This window comes from Magallana gigas, chromosome 9, assembly GCF_963853765.1.
Source record: "Magallana gigas chromosome 9, xbMagGiga1.1, whole genome shotgun sequence".
In the NCBI taxonomy this organism is placed as follows: domain Eukaryota; kingdom Metazoa; phylum Mollusca; class Bivalvia; order Ostreida; family Ostreidae; genus Magallana; species Magallana gigas.
Window position 1 is genome coordinate 5208606 of NC_088861.1, and position 14128 is coordinate 5222733.

Below are 14128 nucleotides of genomic sequence, written 5' to 3' on the forward strand. Positions count from 1 at the left end.
CTCCCTATAATCATAATGATATTCGTCATTTCCACAAATGGTTACATCCAACTGACACCAAATATATGGCGTAAAATATATTATCAAAAGAGGAAGTCAGACATGACTCTCTAGCTGGATCTTTTTCTTCAAAAATGTTTAATTCTATCAAATATATATACCAACATTATTACTCTCTTGTCTTGTAAAAGTACATGAAGTAAGAATATCAATTCTTATTACATATGCATATTGATTCAGCAACAATTGGGTTAATCATAAATAACCTGTTCCTTCGTTTAACGTTACTAATGTTGTCTACTTGCTGTGGTCTTGGTCTATACGAGCAATTCATAGCATACATGTATTTTATGTTGACTAAAATTGGATAACCAAAGGACTCATCACAGGTCAATCTTCTACTTCGCGGCCGAATGAAAAAGATCGTGGTATGTGACACCATATGCCGGAAGAGGAGTACAACACGTACAGAATGTATGATACAAAATAATGTAATTTTTTTGGTTTCCTGTGGTAAAGAAAAGAAGTCTCATTAAGAACTGATTATCTAATATTTAATTGCTAGTGCAATAAATCTTCTAGAAATAAACATATCTTATTCTTTTAGCAAATTATTTTTTTCAAAGTCATTTTTTTACTGAATGTACATCGTAGACATCAATTAATAAACTGATTTAAAACACCACTTCTCCTTTACAATTCTCATTTACGTGTATCTATGTTCTTATCTATGTTCTTATATTTTGTTCTCTTTATTATCTTAACTATATGCAAAAATCATGTTCCTACTTTCCATATATCAGTAGTAAGTATACAGTATACAGAATCAAATTTACTCAAGATACATTGTAACTGTAGAATACATGGCCTAACAATAAAAACAGTTCTTTGTACATAAATTAGCCAATGTTTGTAAATATTTATTTATATTCTAGTACAGAGAACTTTTCATTGACACACACCAAAATTGTAATTATATTTTAACAAAAGTATTGTTGAGTCTATGATATTTGCTTAAATTTTCTGTTATATATCTATATCATATATCTATATTGTATTGTCTAAGGTATGTTTATGGCGTACAATGACAAACATAGGAGATCTAAACAAAGGCAATTACAGGACAGCGGTTAACTTGCTCATGACTTGGTCTTACTATTCTAATTCCAGAAGAATGAGGACAACATACATACTTTGTGGCTTAGATAATCAAGGCTGTTTCCAATATTTAGGTTTTAGTTTATCCCAAATGGATGGACAATTTGGAGACAAGGGAGAGGGTATCTAGTAATCTATTAAACAACGTTGTAATTACATCATGATTTATTTGAATATCATTAGAAATCAATCAGAAAATATTTTTTAGTATTATATTATTAAAAAAATACTCCAAGGCAACTTACAAGAAAATCTGGTTTATTTAATTTTCATAATGTTTACCTTTTTTTTTTTTACTTTTTTCCTACCTTGTGATATAGAGAATATGCGTTGTTTATCATTTTTGTGGATATTATGAAAATTCAAAACCGTTTACAATACTAAATATCTAAGACTTCAAAATTGTTTTTACAAGCATCTTTGCTTCGATAAAAATGCATTTGTACAGCAGATCATATAACAAATAAGGAAATTGTCAATGTTTCCTGTTTCCTGTATTTAATCTGTGCAAAAAGCCTCAACCCTCAAAATAGAATAGTTGTTCTAAATTACGAAGCATTTGGAAACTAAGTGTTGTTAGATACATTTAGAAACTTTACTATTTTAAAAGGAAAACATGATTTTTATCTATGGCGAAAGTTTTTGACGTTACTAATGTTATATTTCTTTAGTTACGGGTCCATTTTAACAAGACCTTGGACTTTTGGTAGGACGTAAATGTTTATTTCTTGCATCAAAACAAGGTAAAAAGGGCGCTGGTCTAATGATCTATTCATAGAATGCGTAAGTCTTAGCTTAAAAACCAGAAAAAATTTATTGATTTTTAAGAGCCATGGCTGAGTGGCCAACAATGAAATAGACAGGCCTACGTTAAATTGCTGTTTCATACAATTACCCACAGTCCAAGCACTTGTTAAAATGATTCTATATATTTTTTTATTCTTTATATTTTCATTTTAGTCCAAAGTCCCTCTGAGGAGTTTCTTGGTCATAAACTGTTGACATACTGTATCCTATGTAACACAAAACGTCATTCTTTAAAATTGAAAAATGTTACGAGGGCAATTTTTAGGTTCTGTTCACTATAATTTCAACAGTATTTTGATCAAAGACCCTTTGACAAACAGTACCTCAAACTCCAATTGCATGCTCAATAATAATTTTTGGAGGAAACAAAATAATTTATATCAGCAGGTTTTGCCAAGCAGCGCAATGTGTGACGTAGAAAAAACGTCAGCCGTCGTTGTTAAACCCATCACATCGTTTACGGGAACATTCACGTTCTTTTTCCGAAAATATATTTGAAAATAATATTTTTTGAACATGTACTCTGAGTCTACATTCACTATGCATTTCTAGCTTTGTTTTAAAAAAATTTCCTAAGAAAAAACGATCTTTCGACTTCCAACTTGCCCTGTATTACTTGTTGTATAACATCTTTCTTCCTGAAATGTATCGCTCAGCATTTTGTCATCCTTTTTTATCGGTCGGGGTTTCAATTTCATTTGATGTCATTATACTATTATATTATAATTTTATTTACTTTCAAGATAAAGATACTTTCTTAAGATTTTATTCAAGGTCTTTTCAAACTTTTAGTATTTATGGGTGCGCTGCCTCAAACGCTGATGTCGTCATTTTAATACGAGTTCACACTTTAACTTGTCACTAAACGCGATATAAAATCTTTAAACATTTCGTTATAAGCAAAATCCTTTATACATATCCTAATACATGTGATAGAATAATTAACAAATCAAAATCCCTTTTTATTTGAATTTTTATTCGAAAAGTATTCGTCATCGCGATTTTCATTTCTATATGCTGATTTTAACTTTTCATTTTAATATGACATTGCGCCGCGTGTCAAAATTAAGAACAAACATGCTTTCATTTTACTAATTTAATTTCATACAATATTTGATATCAAAGCATATAACGCAAATTACGTGAACCCTTTGTGGCAGAAGTTTCATCTTCCTGTGTCTTCGTTAAACTGAATAACGCCACTTGTATACGCTATTTTCGGACACACCTCGCATTTCTCTATGAACAAAAACATCATTCATTTGAAAGAGCATTAATATTCTTTTTATTTAAATATACTTAATATAATAGTACAAAATAGCAGATATATACCTAGTATAATTACACTGAAGCTCTATTTATAAAACATATACGGAATGAAATCAAATGTAATGCTATATTTAGATATACATTGTAATTCAGTAATATCAGACTGGATAGTTCCATGTACTGAGTAGTTTTAAGACTATGAAGAAAATTATTAAAATGTAAGACTCAAATCTGTATTATTGTTCAGCTTTAAGGTATTTAAAAACCACATAAAAATCGAGCTATTTTCGTTTAGGTAGTATAATGATAATAGGAAATGTTACATTAGTTTTCATTATCTTCGAAAACCTTACTCTTATTTAAAGCATCAAATTGCTCTTTGAATACTTTATCGATAGTATCATCAAAGGAATACATTAAATTTTTTTCAGACTTGAAGTGTACTTCCTAGCATGTAAATTCCGCCGTCCGTAGGGTCGTTATTATCACAAATTATAGTATATTGCTCTGGAGGTCTATGATTTGTGGAAAAAGTGTGTTCTGTTACCACAGACCCAACACAGTGTGCGTTTTCTCTTAAACATCTCGTGAAAAACCTTCTGTTTGTTATTGTAATAATTAAGAAAGCTTCAATCACCATCACGACTCCCAATCCGACAGAACAACCAATAACCAAAGCAAGATTTGAATCCAAACCTCCTTCTCGCTTTCTAAAAAAAAACCCTATTTTATCAATTTTAGAATTCAAAGGTGATGAGAAATGTATTATACTTGTACTGTAAATTTCAGATATATATAATAGTTTTAAAAAGTTCCTTCGGGGGAAGGATTGTGGATCCTTGCCTTTCTTGTTCGACCGAAAAACGCGACCAAAGCCATTTGTTTGAAGCAATCCCTAGACGAAGGTTTTATTTGTCACTGATACGTACCCATCATCACCATTCGCAGCGCGGCTGAAATTGTGGTCTTTAAATTGCTAATTATTCGTAATTCATTCAATCTCACTGGCTCTTAAGGTGTGTCGTGCAATCGTGGTAATCGTAGAAAATAATTTGACCGTCAAAACATTTTCCACTAAATTTTCATTATCATTGTATTCGATTGCATTGTATCGTTTCTGAGCGCTGCATGTCGTATTTAATAGTGCTGTCCTAATTGTGATGATCTGAAGCAATCTTAGAGGAGTCAAACAACACACTGCGCTACGATCAGATGCGATCTGTCAATATAGCCAGTCGTACGAAATAGATATATCTGTCGGGGTCAAATCGTAGCTCATCTTCCATCTTGATCGTTAAAAATCGTAATCATGATCATGTCCCATCGCAACAGAGCTCATTGGCTCATGATTAACTTATCGTAACGTTTACTAACGTATCTGCAAGTATTCAAGAGTCGGAGAATCATGTCGTGATGTTCGGATCAGATCGAGATTCAATCGGAAATTCTATTTTAAAAAATTTATCAGAACCAATTTTGTCGTATCTAAACGGGCAATGAAATTGTTACAGATCGCGTCACCTGAAATACGCTTATCGTGACCTTACCTTTTCAACGCTCAACAAAACGCATAAGGTGGTATCGCCTCGCATCACCTCGTACGTAGGTCAATCATTTTAGTGAAGTTCCACGATCAGCTACGAGTTGTCAATCGTAGTGTCAGACGACAAATCGCACTACAGTGGGTACCTAGCATCAGGCTTTATTTTCTGTCAAATTGATTTTATTGCATACATTTAATTTATTGTATATCTGCAAATTAGACATAATATGAATTAAGAGTACCTTTGTATATCGTTACATTACTTAAACAGCCAAACGATGCATTGCACACTTCCTGCTCACAGTGGGAGCATTCCTGTTGGCAATCTTTTCCAAACTTTGGATATCTGCATGGACTTGCACAGGATGAATCTCTGCCATTCAGTCAATTGAAAGGTGACTGAAAGGTAACTGAAAAGTGACTGAATGGCATAGCTATGCCATTCAGCCACTTTCCAGACCATTCAGTTATCATTCAATTGACTGAATGGCAGAGCTTCATCCTGTGTTGAACAGTTTATTCCGAATAAGCCAAGCGGACAGTTTGTAAAATTATATTAACGAGAAACGTTTTCTTAACAAACAATACAATTGAGGTTCATAATGGGTTTTTTTTTTTAAACTAACTGTATAGGGTATACTACTAAGTATATGCTCGCACAAATGAAAAATGCATTATTTATTCATATTTTCCTTTAAAAATTTAATAAAAGTAGTACGTCTAACAAAGGTATTTATTCAAAACGATTTCAGATTTTGTCTGTTTAAAAGTGCAATATAAGCGGCATAGGATAAAATGTCCTACTGAACGCAGTATTTACGACAAAAATGCGATGATACTTGTACATATGAAAACATCAGTAAACAAATCTATAACCCCCCCCCCCTTTCCAAAAAAAAAAATGTCACGAGTATTTTTATAATGCAAGACATTGTTACATGCATGGAGTAATATATAAATCATTCAGCTCTCCAGTATCCGGTTTGTTTTCGTATTGATCCTTTTTTATGTTTATCCAATTCAACAACTTTTTGAGCCTTGGTTCATTCTCAGAGCTACATGATACTGCTTCCAAATATTCTGTACTATTTTCGTGATTTAAGGTATTGCTATTTTGACCAATAGCGTCGCCTGCAGTTGTTTGATATCGTTTGGGTTCCTCGTACTCTGTGGTTTGAAATCTGTTGTAGGAGTTCTCGGTTTGGTTTATCCCACCGAAAGCTATAGCTGGTGATGTGTTGCTGATGCTAACTCGCAGAGTTCTGGATATCCAATGACGATGAACACATTTTCCCAAATATGTAGATGTGAGCACTGTAAGTAATGCTAATATTATTATCATCAATTGCCAGTTTATTTGTATCCGATTACTAAGACCTTGATTCAAGTTTTCCCCAACGTTTGTTTTATGATTTTTTTGATTTGTTGAGGTACCTTCGTCTTTAGTTTTACTTGTATGATTTAACTGTTGTTTGGTACTTAGAAAAGTTACACCGGTAACGGATTTTTCTTTGTCTTCGCCAGTCATTATTCGTGCTTCTAAAAAAAAAATTCACAAAATGATAAAGCTTACATTTATTTCTAAGGGACAATTAGCATTAAGTATATGTTCATGTTTTCTGTATAAAAAAAACTAAATTTATTGTGCGTTCTAGTAAGTGTTTCACAAGATACTGTTATTAAAATGCATGAAACCATAGACTTTAGTGGTTTATATTCCTTTCAAAAATAAAAACAAATTAAATTGATAATAACGTCGTAAATAACACAAACTAAAGTTTGATGATAATCAAGAATCTGTTTTCATGAAAGACACAGCTATTTCTTTACTGTTTCCTTCTTTAAAAATATTCTTCAATGTTTTCCACATTTTCTTGCAAAGTTCTTCCTTTGAAAACTAACACAAAACTTGAATGCTTACATTCTCGGTTTTTTTTTTTACCTTATCATTTCCCTCGTTATTTGAACAGTTAATTTTGAACAATCACAATGTTCGATTGATTCCAACTTGTTTTCATAGATTGTCAGATATGACTTGCATTTTAATTGATTTTAATCAATTTTTGATTTTATAAAATCCTTTTTGTGTAAAAAAAAAATTGAAATAATTTATGATATATAAACGGTAGTTCAGGATAGATGAACGATATATAGAATTGAACTTTTTGGTATTTTAGAATAGCGGCAAAAAGAAACGATCCGCGGGAAATAAATAACACATTTATTTTTTCCTTATAAATCTTTTGTAGTTGTAGTTAATAAAGCAAAAAATGTTACAAATAAGAGAACTTACAAATATTATCGCATAGTTAAGCTTCGTAAGGTCTTCCGTTGGAACACTGTACGTGATTGTTTTGTTTATTATTACTATAAGAACTTTTTTGTTATTGCTTTGTTTCTTTTTCCCTACTCTTCTTTATTATATTTTCTTACAATTTTTGTGCACACGAGCTCTCGGAAACTACGCGACCGATTTTAGAAAAACTTTGAAATATGATAGGTAATGATCTGAACCTTATTACATTTTTTTATTGATTACGTCACTTCCGGTTTTTTTAGATATCGTCGTTTTAGCGATGTTCAGAGAGGTAAAATACACCTGTGAAAATCGCTAAAACGACGGCAGTACTCCTGAAACTGAACTTTATTTATTTTACAACGATTGATAAACAAGTTCTAAAACTTGTATCATCATCTTTTGTTCGCACGTATGTTAGCGCAAGGGGTCATTTTTGTGGTAGGAAGCGAGAGTGCCCGGAAAAAACCCAAAATATGTTAAATATTTTATCAGAGATCTGAAAACTCTCTAATCTGAAAACTGTTCCGTCATTTACTCGTCAGTTTTCATGTAGCCAATAAGTTATTAAAGTAACATCTTAAAGAGGAATAAAAAGATCATAAAAAGTACATTGGAAGATAAAAGTTTCGTGTGTGTGTTTATAAAATTGAATTATTACGCATCATTATGAAAATTTTTCTCCATAAATATACATTCTTTTTAATCAATAAATCTTTTGTTTTGAAACATTCATTATACGCATGTTTTTTTTAAATATCAAACTGTATTTGTTTTGTGTTTTTTAGGTAAAACTACCGATGCAAAGTTAATAATAAAGTATGTGCACAAGTAAGGACCAATTCCTTTCATTTTCAAAAGACCGTCTTCTCATTCTCAACACATAGGCATAATATTAATGAAAGTAGAAAAAAAATCCAAATGCTATAAGTCCTATGATGATGTATTATAAGTTTTTAAAGCAAAACTATTTTCAAACTAAATAAATCTAGTAGATGAAAAGTGCTAAACAATACCATTAGCAATTATCTTTAGGGTACCTTGACTAGTAAGTACATCGGATGACAAACAACCCAGTGTTGAATTGCACTTTTCTTGACCACATTCTGAACACTCTTGTTGGCAGTCTTTTCCATAATTTGGATATCTGCATGGAGTTGAACAGTTTATTCCATAAAATCCAGCTCCACATTCTGTCAAGTGATAGGAAAGAACAACCATTATAGCCATGATCATACATTTTACCGACAATAAATAAATACAATTATGAACAAAGCTAAATTAAATAGCATTTCATTTTTTTTTTTTATAAAATTACGCCATGTTATTAGGTGAAATGAAAACGTATTCTAATGACACGCCATGAAAATATAATAATAAATTTCAACTAACCAATGCATTTGTTGATAATTTTGCTCCACTGGCAATCCTCATAACACCTCTGTTCTGCAAATCTTTTTAAAAATAAAACTTTGATAATAAATACATGCCGCAGTTTTATTCAGGTTTCCTTACTTATTTCTCAGTTTTCAAAAGCAAAACTAATTACAGTTTGCATTCATTATAAATTATGACTTCATGATTTGTCCAAAACCAAAGATCTAAATAGATTTCATTGATATTATAAACACGTTTTTGCAAAGACATTGCAATATTCAGGATATGCATTTCTAAAAGCTTGGTCAAAAGGCTTGTTCTGAGGTTGTCCTTTCTTCAAGTAAAAATAACAAAAAAATGTTACAAAACAATGTTAATCGTTTGCTTTTGAACTTCATATGTATGATATCGGTCAATGTTTTAAATCTGAAACTCTCAATACTTTGTTGGGTTTTTTCGTTACTGTGGTACGCTACTTGATAAATGTACATGCAATGCTTGCAATGAAAAATGAATTTGAATTAAAATGTCATATCTCTTGCGGTTATTTCGTTTTCGCTTACTTTTTTATATCTTTACCAAGCATATCACAAAATAGTTATATTTGATACAATAAAAAACCATTACCTTTCGCAATTTAAAGATGCACAGAGTAAGATGCAGCAATACAAAAAAATGGAAACCGAAAGCTGGTATACCATAACGCTTCTAAATATTTCTGATATTTTTTGTCCTTGGAACATTTTTCGATCATTTCCTCTTTATAATCGCTATGGCATTTGTCATTTCTCACTAATCTCACTAATCTCACTAATATAAGATATATGGTTAGAAATATACTACCGAAACCGGAAGTCATGTGATTATCGAAATAGATCTTTACTTTGAAAAATGATAAATTCTACAAAATATATGAACCCCACATTTTCATTCCTTATCTTTAAAAAAGTACATGTAGTAAGAATCTCAATTTTACATTTAATTGTTACATACGCAGATTGAATCAGCACATTTAAGTCAATCATAAATAATCCGTTCCTTCGTTTTACGTTCTTATGTTTTCTACACACCGTGGCGTTTCCTATACGAGCAATTCATAACATATTTTATGCCGACTGAAATTCAATAACCAAAGGATTCATCAAAAAGCCAATATTCTACTATTCGGCCGAGTGAAAGAGGTCGTGGTATGTAACTTTATATACTGAGAAGAGTCGAACAGTGTGTATGATACAAAATAAAGTCATTTTACAGCTTTCATCTAGCAAAGAAAAGAAATCACCTGAAGACCTAATTATTTAACGGGGTTTTTTTGGTGGGTTTTTTTCTAGTGGAGTAGATCTTTCCGAAATAAAACAGGTATCATATCTTGTTCATTTAACAAAACATTATATTAAAAGTCTCTTTTTTTCCTGAATGTACATCTTAGGCCTAGACATCAATTTATAAACTGACTTAAAACACCACTTGTTCATTACATTTAACTTTTACGTATATGTATGTTCTTATGTATAATTTACATTGTTCTGTTTATTATCTTAACTAAAAGAAAAAAAAATGTTCCTTCTTTTCATCTAACAGTTGTTAGTATACAAGGTTCAGAATAAAATTTACTCAAGGACTGAATGAGTGGAACAATGGCCTTACATAAAAACATAAAAACTTTGTAGAACAGAAATATTCATTATTAGCAGATATTTATTCATATTGTAAAACAGAGGATATTTGAACAATAAAATCATTTACACATAAAAAGTTTATTATATTGTTACAATTAGATATTGTTTGATTATATCTATAATATATTGTTTAAAGTTAGTACAAGAGTTGCATAGCAAATGTATAAGATATAAACAAAGGCATTTACTGGGCAGGGGTTAACTTGCTCATTGACTTGGTCTTGTGGTTTTAATTCCAGCAGAATAAGGACATTATAAATCTTTTGGGGTTTAGATATATGCATATTCACAAATCCCAGTTATTTAGGTCTTAGTTAATCAAAAATGAGTGGAAATTTTGGAAAAAGGAGCTAGACATTTAAATTTCCTCATGATTTTTTGGATATCCTTATTAAAATTGATTACGATATTCAGTTAAAATAAATAAATAGATAAATTCAAACTCTGTTGAAAAGCTTTGTAAATGTTAAATTAGTTAATACTCATAATTTTTTTCGGAATAATATGGATCTCTTCTTTAGATAAAAAAAAATGCAAAATGTTTCGAATAGTTGTGTATTAGTTCATCAATATGCTGCATCTTTATGCAGAGGATCAGTCTGTTTTGCTATGATTTCAGGGAATCAGCAAAATATATCGAAATAATCTTATATAGTCAAAAATAAGAAGTATAATATTAAATATAATTCAGTAGTAGAGTAGATAGTCACATGTATTAAGTAGTAACAAGCCCATTAAGGTGGTATGGGACACTTTCAGATTGTGACGTATTTCCGATCAAAAAATCAATAAAATCAAGTATAATTTTATGAACATTTTCTTCCTCAAAATTAATACCTAACAACATAGTGCAATGGGTTAGAGCGCGAACCATGGATCTCTAAGTCATGAGTTCGAATCCCGACAGTGGTTTTATAATTTTCACCTTTCCAACAAATTTTAAAACATTTTTGGTGAAATATTGTAAAATTTAAAAAATTCTAAACCGGTGGGAGTATTTTGATTTTAATGTACTTTATCCGCGTTAATATCGACAGGTGTCCCATACCACCCTAATAACACATTTCCACGTTAAACTAATATGGTGTGCGAACTTGAATCCATGTTAAAATAGCTTTAAATGCGTGTTCATTCTCTTGCACTGTGATCTTATAAAATTTTCAAAGTAACCTTATAACTAACTTCTATTTTGGGGGGAGTTAAACATCATTTTGCAAATAATATCGTAATAAAGGAAAAGTATGAAATCTGGAACATTCAAATAACTGAATGTAAAAACAATATCTAGACGTATATTTGCAATTTTCCAGAAATACGAAAATGAATGACATAATAGGATTCGAATTGTTAAAAGAAGACAATTCTTGATAGAATTTAAAAGTGTAGCTGTCTCTTAAACATAAAAAAATCATTTTTTAAAAGGAACGGCTTTGTTAGACACAACATCTTTCAAGTAAGCCTACTCACAAAGAACGTCAAAATAGAGGTGTCTTTAGTTTTGTTTTGTTTTATTTACTTTTACGTAGACTGATGAAAAAGTATATGGCATTAATTTTCATAATCTTAGAAAACTTAGAAATGGTCTTTGGTGATAGAATATATAGTATTGTTAGTAAAATTCTCATTAGACTTGCACATTTTCGTATCGAAGTGTACTTGCTAGCATGTAAATTCCGCCGTCTGTAGGTTCATTATTATCACAAAGTATAGTATATTGCTCTGGGGGTCTATGATTCGTGGAAATAGTGTGTTCTGTTACCACAGATCCAACATAGTGTGCGTTTTCTCTTAGATGTCTCATGTAGAATCTTCTGTTTGTTATTGTAATAATAAAGAAAGCTGCAATCACCATCACAACTCCAAATCCGACAGAAAAACCAATAACCAAAGCAAGATCTGAATCCGGACTCGTTTCCTCCTTTTCCTCTACAAAAAAAGAAAGCTGTTGTATAAGACATTTTTAAAATAGAATCAAAAATGTATTGTACGTGCTCTAGTGATTTCGGATAGATATACAAGTTTTGACATTTCCTTCAGAGGCGGTGGGTGGGTTATGAAATCTTGCCTTCTTTGCTAGACTTGAAAACACGGCCAAACCTTTTATTTGACACACTCTCTAGACAAAGGTTAATTTGGCCATTTCCATTCTTCGTTCCCACCATAGTGATTCGCAGCGCGATTGCATTTGCGGTCCTTATCGTTGAGTATTCATAGAAATAGTATTAAATCTCACTGGCTCTCAAGGTCTGTCTTGGCAATCATGGAAATCGTAGAAAAAATTTGAATGACAATTCTTTTTTCACTATCAACACGATTATTTTCAATCGTAATTACTTATCATCCTTTCAGATCGCATTGTATCATTACTAAGCGCAACATGTCATATTAAATCGTACTCTCCTAATCGTGACGATCTGGATCAATGTTGGAAGAGACAAACAACACACAGCGCTGCGTTCGGATAAGATGTGTCAATATGGCCAGTCGCACTAGATAGATACATCTTTCGGGATCGAATAGCTCAAATTGTGATCATCTTCCATCTGATCGTGAAAAAAATCGCAATAATTATCATGCCCTACTGCAACAGAGAACGTTGCTCGAGATAAATGTATCGTAACGTATACGAACGTGTCGTGGCCCGTTTTGTGATGTTCGATCAGATCAAGATCCAAACAGAATTAACTTTTATCTGTAAAACCTAATAAGAACGTATTTTGTCGTATCCAAACGGGCAATGAGATCGTGACAGATCGTGTCACCTGAAATATGTCTATCGTTGCATTACCGTATCAATACTTAACAAATCGCATAAGGACGTATCTAATCGCATCACCTCGTTCCTGTGCCAATCAGTTTAGTTAATGTTCACGATCAGTGTTTGTAAAAACAGATCGCACAACAGTGGTAACCTTGCATCAGTCTTTATTTCTGTCAAATTGATTCAAATTGCTTACATTATTTATTGCATATCTGCAAATCAGTCAAAATATCAATTTAGAGTACCTTTGTAAGTTGTTACATTACTTGTCAAACAGCCAAACGATGCATCGCACACTTCCTTCTCACAATGAGAGCAATCCTGTTGGCAATGTTTCCCAAAATTTGGATATCTGCATGGAATTGAACAGTTTGTTCCATAAAATCCAAGCGGGCAGTCTGTAAAATTATATTAACTAGAAACGTAAACTTAACAAACTACGCGGTTTTGAAAATTGATATTCCTACTAGGTTGATTTTTTTCTTACATATAACTTCACTAATATATAGATTGTATTACTACGTAAATGCTGACACACATGAAGAATGTACGATTTACTACAAACCAATGCATGTGTTGTTTATCTCAATCCAATGACAATCTTCTTGGCACTTTTCTTTGGCATTCCTTTTCAGAAATATCAACGGTAATTTGATAAATCTTATAAATAAGGCAAATTCAAAATTGATTAAACTTACTGAAAATATACATCACTTACAGAAATAGGTTAATCGGAGGAAATCACCAGAAAATAGATTCAACTCTGCTGGTTTATGTAATTTATATTGACACAATAGTTGTATTTTTCTAAATATATTATTTCTATTTGTACATAGAAATAAAACATTACGAAATTGTATGCTTGACTTACTTTTTGCAGTCTGAAGATGAACATAATGAGACGCAACAAAGGACGAGAACTGCAAGATATAGCTGGTATTTCATTCCACTGATTTTGTACTGTCTCTTCCCGTTGAAATGTGCGTTTTAAATTTCCTCATTTTATGATTAACAATAATATATTATCACACGTGTCCTATTCTAAAAGTTATTTCCCCCTTTAGTCGAAGTTATGTTGTTTTAAGAGGATAAACTTCACAAAGGAAATACATTAATGCATCTCACATCCTTAATTGATATCCTTAATTTCTTTAAAAAATATATAATATCCTGGAAAACACACAGTGTTACATTATGACGACTTGCCGCAAAAAAAATTTCATTGATATAACATTCGT

The 14128-nt window shown here is 31.5% G+C and overlaps 1 long non-coding RNA gene across 4 annotated transcripts; it reads right to left on the bottom strand.

Annotated features, from left to right (window-relative positions):
• Window positions 1-5280: 5280 nt before the first annotated feature.
• On the bottom strand, window positions 5281-14128 carry LOC117692164 (uncharacterized). 4 transcript variants are annotated; one of them, XR_010709485.1, is made up of 8 exons: window positions 13762-14128; window positions 13456-13517; window positions 13136-13288; window positions 9078-12055; window positions 8466-8527; window positions 8114-8266; window positions 6212-6316; window positions 5282-6091 (listed from the first exon to the last, which is right to left on the bottom strand). It is a non-coding gene; the product is annotated as an uncharacterized lncRNA (long non-coding RNA). The 4 variants fall into 4 exon arrangements; XR_010709486.1 differs by lacking the exon at window positions 6212-6316 and having other exon boundaries at window positions 5281-6091; XR_010709487.1 differs by having other exon boundaries at window positions 5282-6316; window positions 13157-13288.